Source organism: Phragmites australis, chromosome 17, assembly GCF_958298935.1.
Source record: "Phragmites australis chromosome 17, lpPhrAust1.1, whole genome shotgun sequence".
NCBI lineage: Eukaryota > Viridiplantae > Streptophyta > Magnoliopsida > Poales > Poaceae > Phragmites > Phragmites australis.
In genome coordinates this window covers 27,052,965-27,061,430 of record NC_084937.1, presented here as the reverse complement: position 1 = coordinate 27,061,430, position 8,466 = coordinate 27,052,965, and positions in this window count along the sequence as shown.

Sequence of the window (8,466 nt, the reverse complement as noted above, 5' to 3'; positions counted from 1 at the left end):
TGTGTATATTCTGCTTCATTTTCTTTCCTTTTCGTTGAGCCAAATTTTAGGCATCTCTTTTTACAGCTTACTGCTGTTTCTACGCTGGAATCATGTTAACTTATCACGGCACGATGCAGGATTTTCAAATCTTTGTTAGAAGAAAGTAACATGAAGTTTATAATCCCAGCATAGCCTATCTTGTGTTGCTGTCATCGAGTTATTGATCACGTTTTGTTTAATTAACATAAACCAACATTGGAGTGTTTTTGGAACTTTGGGAGAGGATGTTGTAATGTTGTAAAGTGGTGTAAATGACGAAGTATTATATGCATGTCAGATTTGTCTAAATGGGTCTGTCGGTCGGGCCGGGCCCGGCTAGGCATGGCTTACAGGCCCAGTAAGGTTAATGGGCTGGGTTTGGCACGGTTGGCCCGACAGTACTTTGAAATAAATAAAAAATCAAAGAAATAGCTATAAAATAAAAAAATATATAGAAAATAGATAAAAATAAGCTTTATTGATTAATTGTCTCGTTAAAAACCTTTCTACTCAGAAAAAAAAATAAGTACAACCTATACTCTGAAAATTACATAGTTTCATTAAAAACTTTAGATTTTTTTCCTTGTAACAAGCAATATGCTTCCTCAAGTATCTGTTCTACTTGTAGACCTATCATATAATTCATAACTGCATATATTATACTTAGCAAATCTTATCTATTTTCTGTTTATTTCTCTAAAGATCTTTTCAAAATGTTGTAACACTAATGACTATGCACGTGAGTTCTCAAAGTCTTGATCCATAAAGGTAAATATAGAATTGATTTGTTGAAATGTACAAGTGATTACTGGCTAGCAAATAAAAAAGAGAGATGAGTGACCGATAGGATCACTGAGAGTTTGGGATGGTGGCTATTTATAGCCAAGACGAGAGATGGGTACGGGTCATTTTAAAAAATAAATAATAAAAATAATAAGGACACATAATTAATTTAAAAATGAGTTTTATTGATAGATTGTCTCATTAAAAACTTTTTTTAAAAGGAAAAAAAATACAATCTAGCTTAAAAAATTAAAAATTACACGTTATCATCATCTAGATAGTGTGTATGAATAAACACACCAAATGCACTCTTAAATAGTATAATAATTTTGAGCATCAAGAAAGTATAGTTCCATCTTACCGGTATGTCCATAGCAAACTTACGTGGATGCACACCTATTTCAACACAATACTGCTTATATGTTATAATTAGTTGGTTAGAGGAGTTCACAAAAGTTATTTCAGTATTAAAATCATCTAGGTATTATTCCAATCTCTTTAAACCAGATTTTACTATAAGATTAATAATATAACAAGCACAACGTTGATGTAACAAAAAAGATTGAGCATATGTACTAAAAACGGAGTAAGAATATCCATTACTCTAGAGTTTACACCGGTATTATCTAAAGTGGTAAAAAAGTATTTTATTTGTGAGCCCAAAGTCTTTAACTATTTGAGATATTTTTTCAGCAATATTTTCACCGTATGCGCATTGTCAATCAACAGAAAACATATTATTCACCTTTCTAGTTCCCAATAATTATTAACAAAATGAGCAATCTCACTAAGATAATCCTCTCTAGCCCTATTTACCCATATGTCCAAGGTCAAAGTAACTGATAATGTACATGTTTTCAATATTTCTTTAAGTTTGCTACAACACGCATTGTAGTATTTTACCATATCCCTAGTAGTTACCTGTCTAGAAACATGCGTGAGTATAGGATTATGAACTTACTTAATGTAATCTTCAAATGCAATAGATTCACCGATATTGAGTGGTAGATCCTCTCTTACAATGAAGTGGCATACCTTTTTTCTAGCATTAGTAGAGTCATACTTCCAATGACGAATAGAAACGTCGGGGTTGTACTTTAGTACTGTCTGCTTTATGGAAGCTCCACTCTTTCGCTTGCAAGTTCTCGCGTGCCTCATCAAGTGTCTCATTCCAATGAGGGCTTTGCAGATAATTCATATTTGCAAATATAACAACTAGCATACCTGACAATTACTCTGTCTTCCTCTTTGTAGATCATTTCGAAGTCTTACCAAACTTTGGAAGTAGCGGCTCTTGATCTTTTAGAGCCGGTGTTGGCTAACGTGTGTGCATTTGTAGAGCCTGACGATGAAGGTGTTGTTGCATGTGAACAACCTAGAGGTTCACCGTCGTATCCTTCTTCACCTACAACAATGCTATTATAGGGGCCGTATTCCCCTAAGAGTCCTTGAAGAAAAAAAATCATGATAGATGGACATATTATCATAATCATGATCACCAACGTTCATGATCAATGTCGAATACCACTAAAAAAAATCAAATATCTAGAGTTAGAAATAATCAAATAATAAAATAAATAATGGAAGAAACAATAAAGAACAACAATGTAAAAAATCACCAAGATTTTTTCAAGACAGCAGGATGACGGTATTGAAATTTTTTTAGATTTTTTGCAACAATTCAAACTAATTTTGCCAAATTATCATAAATTCTCAAGAACTTTGAGACAAGAATGAGATAAGGAAACAAAAACAAGAGAGTAAATGTTGTTACTGGTGTGGAATAGAATGGCAGAGTGGTCCTCTATTTATAGGTGAAAAATAGTAATTATTGTAATTTTTCGTTTTTAAGCACAAATTATCGTAAAACGGCTAGAAAATTCAAAAATAACGAGTTAAATGGACCGGGCGTAGCCCATTAAACTCAGGAGTGCCCCGACGTGCCTGCCCGTGCCCAGCCAAGCTGGCCCCACGTGCCAATGGCTAGGCGCTGGGCCGATCGTGTCTCGCTGGTCTAATGGTGTGTCGATCCAGGCCGTGCTCGTGCCCGAGCCAGCCCGTCTCGACCAGGCCGAGTCATGCCAGCACGGCGTGTCACGCGTTCGGCCTAGACACGACCTATCACCGCGTGCCGTGCCGTGCCGACCCAACCCGACTCAACTAAACTCGGGTTGTGCTGTGCCTACAATGATAGGCATTAGACTGGTCCAATAGACATGTTCTATTTGAACAGCTCTAATGCATGCTATATCCAATCCATGGAAAAACTGTTCGTTTCAGGCCAGGCATGATGTGATATACCATTTTCCCTTCTCACTGAAAATTCGGTGGTTAAACTAGTTTTGGGGTCAGGTTAGATGGCATGCAAAAGCGTGTTTTCTGTTTCACAAGGAGAGAATGACAGTTGACAAGCAGCATATGGTAGGGACTAGTGCCAACATCCAGTCGACGTTTTCTGGTTATGTCCCCGGTACATGTGAAGCTACTAGAACTTGCAAATTTCTAGCTGGCTTCGATAACTTACTTGGAGCCACATGCTAGTGTCCTTCGGAGTGTCATCTAGCTTCGGATCCCAGCTCTGGCTCCAGAAGTGCCCTGTGCCCAAATCAAACGGAGATGCAGCTTTTGATGTCTAGGATCAGAAGTAGCATCAAATCTTTATATTATAAGAAAGTTGAGCCCCAATGAACAAACTACAGAGTGCCATATCACTAAAAAAACTCCAATCGTTGGATTGCAATCCGACAGTACACATTCTCCAATTAAAAGATTAATCTAGATAAGTTATAGAATATACATAATAGTAAGTAAAGCCTTTTCAAATGAATATAAATTTTTTTGGTTTCTTGGATTCTTGAATATAAAAACACATGCGGCACTTTCTGGCTGAGTCCGAGGTACATGTGAGCTCCACCAAAACTGGCCTCGTCGTAAGCAAACTTTTGGCCGGCTTCTTTGGTTCCAACTCTGGCTCGAGAAATGCCTTGTGCCCAAATCAAACCGAGATGCGGCTTTCCATTTGTAGGATCAGATGTGGCATCAAATGTAGACTAGAGTTATCAAGTGTCAATCGCAGAAATGGCAACTTTGAACATCTCAGCACGCTGAGTTCTCGAGCAGTTCAGCATTTGGTGGTGACCGTGCTGAATGGTGTGAGAATTTTCTGGTTCCTGATGCATGCATGCATACTTGATTTATTTGCTGTTTTTTAATTTGAAGCCTACGATGTATACTAGCTATGTAGAGATTAGAAATAAACTCTTATATAATTATATTGTCTACATATACTTAATAAGAACTAATAAAATTTTCATTATCGAAAATGCATGCGTAAGACACTTCAAGGTCGATCATGTAGATCCGCATGCCTCGTCGCCAGCGTCACTTGAACACTTCCATTTTTCAGGGATGAACACTTCGTACGATCGATGACCGGTGAAAGTAGGATAAACAGGGAAAATTGCAGAAAGCATCTCAAGTAACTATAAATTTGATCCTTCTCTCCTAGTATGTCATATTTTGCATTTGAAAATCCAGCCTTGGATAAACTTAATGGTGTGCTGAACAAGGGAGTTATTGCTCACCTCGAGATTTGAGAGGTCCATCATCGAAAGTGCAGGTGCCTGACAGCCAGTTTCAATCCTGTTCCTGGGAGGATGCGTTCGTCGTGTCAAGTGTGCGTATCTGTCTAGGAATTCGCTTATGTTAACGTTGTGTGTCCTGATCCCTTGCAGTTTTGAAAACTGAAGAGCTGTTGACCCACAACGTTCCAGGATACAGGAGCCACGGATGCTCTGCATTCTGTCAGGACTCAGGAGCAAATGATTTTGCAGCACAACAGTTCAGCAAGCTCGGTCCCTAGTAGGGATGGCAATGGACATCAGTTTGGTTTGTATTATTTATTCATGGGTTTAAGCGCGGGTTTAATTCTAAGTTCAATGGGTAAATAAACACGGGTATAAAAAAGTCTTACTCGTGCCTACTGGCCCCATGTATTCATTTTAAGTACTTGACAATTGTGGAACTTTCTGTTTGTATATGTGAATAAAGTGACGTTGTCGAGGTTAATCTCTGATAATGATTCCAGAGTTTACTGATCGGTAGACGCGTGAACAAGCTTGTGATGGACTAAAGAACACAAATGTGGTATCCAAGTACAGACCTCCCGAAGGATAATAGCGCTACATCCTATATAATCAGAGTTTGTAAGTGAAAGGACAATGATGTCGCCTAGAGGGGGGGTGAATAGGCGTTTTAACAAAAATTCAACCCTTTTTACCGTTGGCCTAAACTTGCAGCGGAATATAAACTAACGAGTTTTTCACAAAAGAAAAACCTAAATATGCTAGGCTCAACTAGTGCACAATCACCCTAAATAAGTGTGGAAATTACAATCCTAAGGTGACAAAAATTACTCAATTCTAGCAAGAGATATGCAATAAAACTTAAATTGAAAAAGGCTGAAAATACTGTTCATATGCCTAGAATTACTGTTCACCCCGGAGTCTCCGGTGTAGTCTGGATACTCCGGTGTGTACAGGTCCGGAAACTCCGGTAAAGTCCGGATTCTCCGGTTTCTATACAGAATAGAGCCCGAAACTGAATAAAATTAATGAGTAGAGAGTTCTAGCTCAAACCAAGTGATGTCGTGTGTTCCCGGAGATGATTCCAAGTAGATTCACGAAGAACCTACACTCAAATACACACAAACAAGTAGATCGAGCAATATGCACAAAGATTTGAGTAAGAATATAAAAGTAAGGAAACAAGAGAGGAGACGCAAAGAATTGTTTCCCGAAGTTCGGATTCACCACCGTGAATCCTACGTCTCCGTTGAGGAAGCTCCAACGAGCCGGGTCTCTTTCAACCGCTTTCCTCTCCAAGCTCGGTCACACTTGAGCTCGGTTTCCACTAACTTGATCTCTTTCCTTCCGGAGGTGAGATCGACTTTCACAAACTTTCCGCGGCTCACCACAAGCACGGGAGCTCACCGGCGACACCTAGCCGGCTAGGAGGCTTCACCTCCAAGAGTAACAAACGCTTCGAGAACTTCTTGTCAAGAACTCAAGTGCTCAAGATTGGATTTTAGCTCACTTGTACTCAATCTTCCAATCTCTCAACCCAACTCACTTTTCTTCTCAAATCACACACTAGAATAGAGTGGGAGGGAGTTCTTTTGGCTCTAGAGGATGTTCTTTTCGTGCCCTTGCAGCAGCCCCAAAGGATGGGGTGAGTGGGGTATAAATAGCCCACTCCAAACAACTAGCCGTTACTGTTTTTGACAGAACTGGCCGGAGTATCCGGTGAACACTGGAGTATCCGGCCCTAAATCCAAATACGGCGTCAGAACGGTCACAGAATGTGTCAGAACTAGCCGTTACGCTCTTTTCTGGACTTTTACCGGAGTATCCGGCCTACACCGGAGTCTCCGGTCGACACTTAACCCAGAAAACACCCCCGGAGACTTCCCGGAGTCTCCGGCCACTCCAGGTACCGGAGTATCCGGACTTCACCGGAGTATCCGGACTACACCGGAGTCTCCGGCCTTTCCAGGTACCGGAGAATCCGGTCTTCACCGGAGTCTCCGAGTACAGCACAGCTGACCTCCGAAAAACGGCGATAACTTTTGATCCCGGAGTCCGATTTCGACGATTTTGGACTCTATGGAAAGCTTATTCAGAGGGCTACACATCCCAACTGAATTCATGACCTAAAACACATAGGATCAAATTAGGAACACTCCAAAACCCATTTTGGACACTTCCGCACTTTCCGCTCCGGACTCTTAACAACAAACTCTCACTTTGGGTTTGGTTGGGAACTCTTGAGCACTGAGACGCGACAATTAGCTCACGTTGCATCCCTCTTAATAGTGCGGCATACCTATACTCAAATTCAAAGATAAAACTCATTTGAACCACTTTGAGCATTTGAAAACTTTCAAGTACCGCTTCTTTTTCTTTCAAACCTTGAGGGTTGCCAACTTCCATATATTCTTCACTCCATCTCTTCTTGATTCTTCATATGATTGATGTGAATCATCCATAGCTTCACATAGCCTCGCACGGTCCATCGGCGCAAAGCCTTCACTCGCTCTTCACCACCGCCTTGGTCCTTCGGCGCCAAGCCATTTGCTTGCCCTTCACCACGGATGGTCCATCGCAGCCGAGTCTTGCTTGCCCTTCACCGTCTTGCCATAGAAAACCACTTTGTATTCGACATCTTCTAGGAATTCACTTTTTCATATATGGAGTCCATTCTTGTTCTTCACTCTTGGCATATATGATTTCAATTCAACTTATGCCTTTTTATGGATCCTAACCCCAACTCACTCTCAAGCACAAAGTACATGGGTTAGTCCATAAAACTTAAATGACAACATTTATACCTTAAGTTACTTGATCTCCACAAGTAACTTATTAGCCTTCATGCATATTGTCAATCTTCATATAGAACCTAACCCCACTCATTCTTAAACACATAGCACACGGGTTAGTCCATAAAACTCTATTAACAAGTCATACCTTTAGTTACTTGATCTCCACAAGTAACTTAGCATTCAAGCTTATTGCTAATCTTATTGAGCTTCTTCTTCTTCTTATGAGCATCACTAAAAGCTCATTTATTTAGATGCATATTTCTCCTCCATGCATCACATCCGAGCATCACCTAGAGCTCATTCATCTTGATGTACTTTCAATCTTCCCATTCACCTAGAGTTCATGCATGTCTCTTCTCCATGCATCACCTATTGAACAACCTACTAACAATCTCAACAACATTGTTAGTCCATATGTATTGTCATTAATTACCAAAACCACACATAGGGGCTAGATGCACTTTCAGTAAGCTGGTTACAGATGAGTCTTTTGCCATCTCCTCTTTACAAACCGGATCCTCCCTTCTTTATATACTAGAGAAAAGGAGAACTTGCAAGTGGGATATGTTTAGAAAACACATATCTAGCTAGATATTCTATTATTAGGTCATCCTCACGGAGAACCTGGTGAACCCAACTTGTCCTGAGAGCTCTGCACGCACGTCTCATCCCTGGCACACCGTCGTACCTACCTCCCCCGGTCGTTTGGCCTGTCTCATCGTCGTGCTCCACAGGATCGTCTGCCTAGCTGTCCTGTCCCTACGCCTCGCGAGTCTACCTGCAAAATCATTCACTTGTCTGATCGTTTTGTAGATCATGTCTCATCCGTTGTGTGGCGCAAGCTAGTCCGCAATACCCCACTTCGTAGCAATTAATGCTATGGGACGGGACACTGTCCGTTTGCACCGCCCACGACTTTGTTCGCTGGAGAAGGTGCTTCGGGAAGGAAAACACGTGAGTAGACATCAATAAATGCAATTAGATATGTTATACATGGATGTCCTGCGACCAACAAGGGCCGATCACGGGATCATATTATATCACAAAGAGGCTGGTCACGTAAACCTCGCGCTGGTCGCGCGAGCCAAAAGCTGGTCGCTCGATGGGTCAGGGTTTAGAAAAAAAAACCCACCTGTCGTCACACCCTCATAGAGCACGTTAGCCAGAATGCCCCATACTTAATACTCCAACAATAGCCCCCAAGCTTCCCTGTAGCCATGGTCAGGTCTAGTCACACAACTTAGGTCCCATGGGAACATAGTCCACCTAGAGAGAGGTCATCG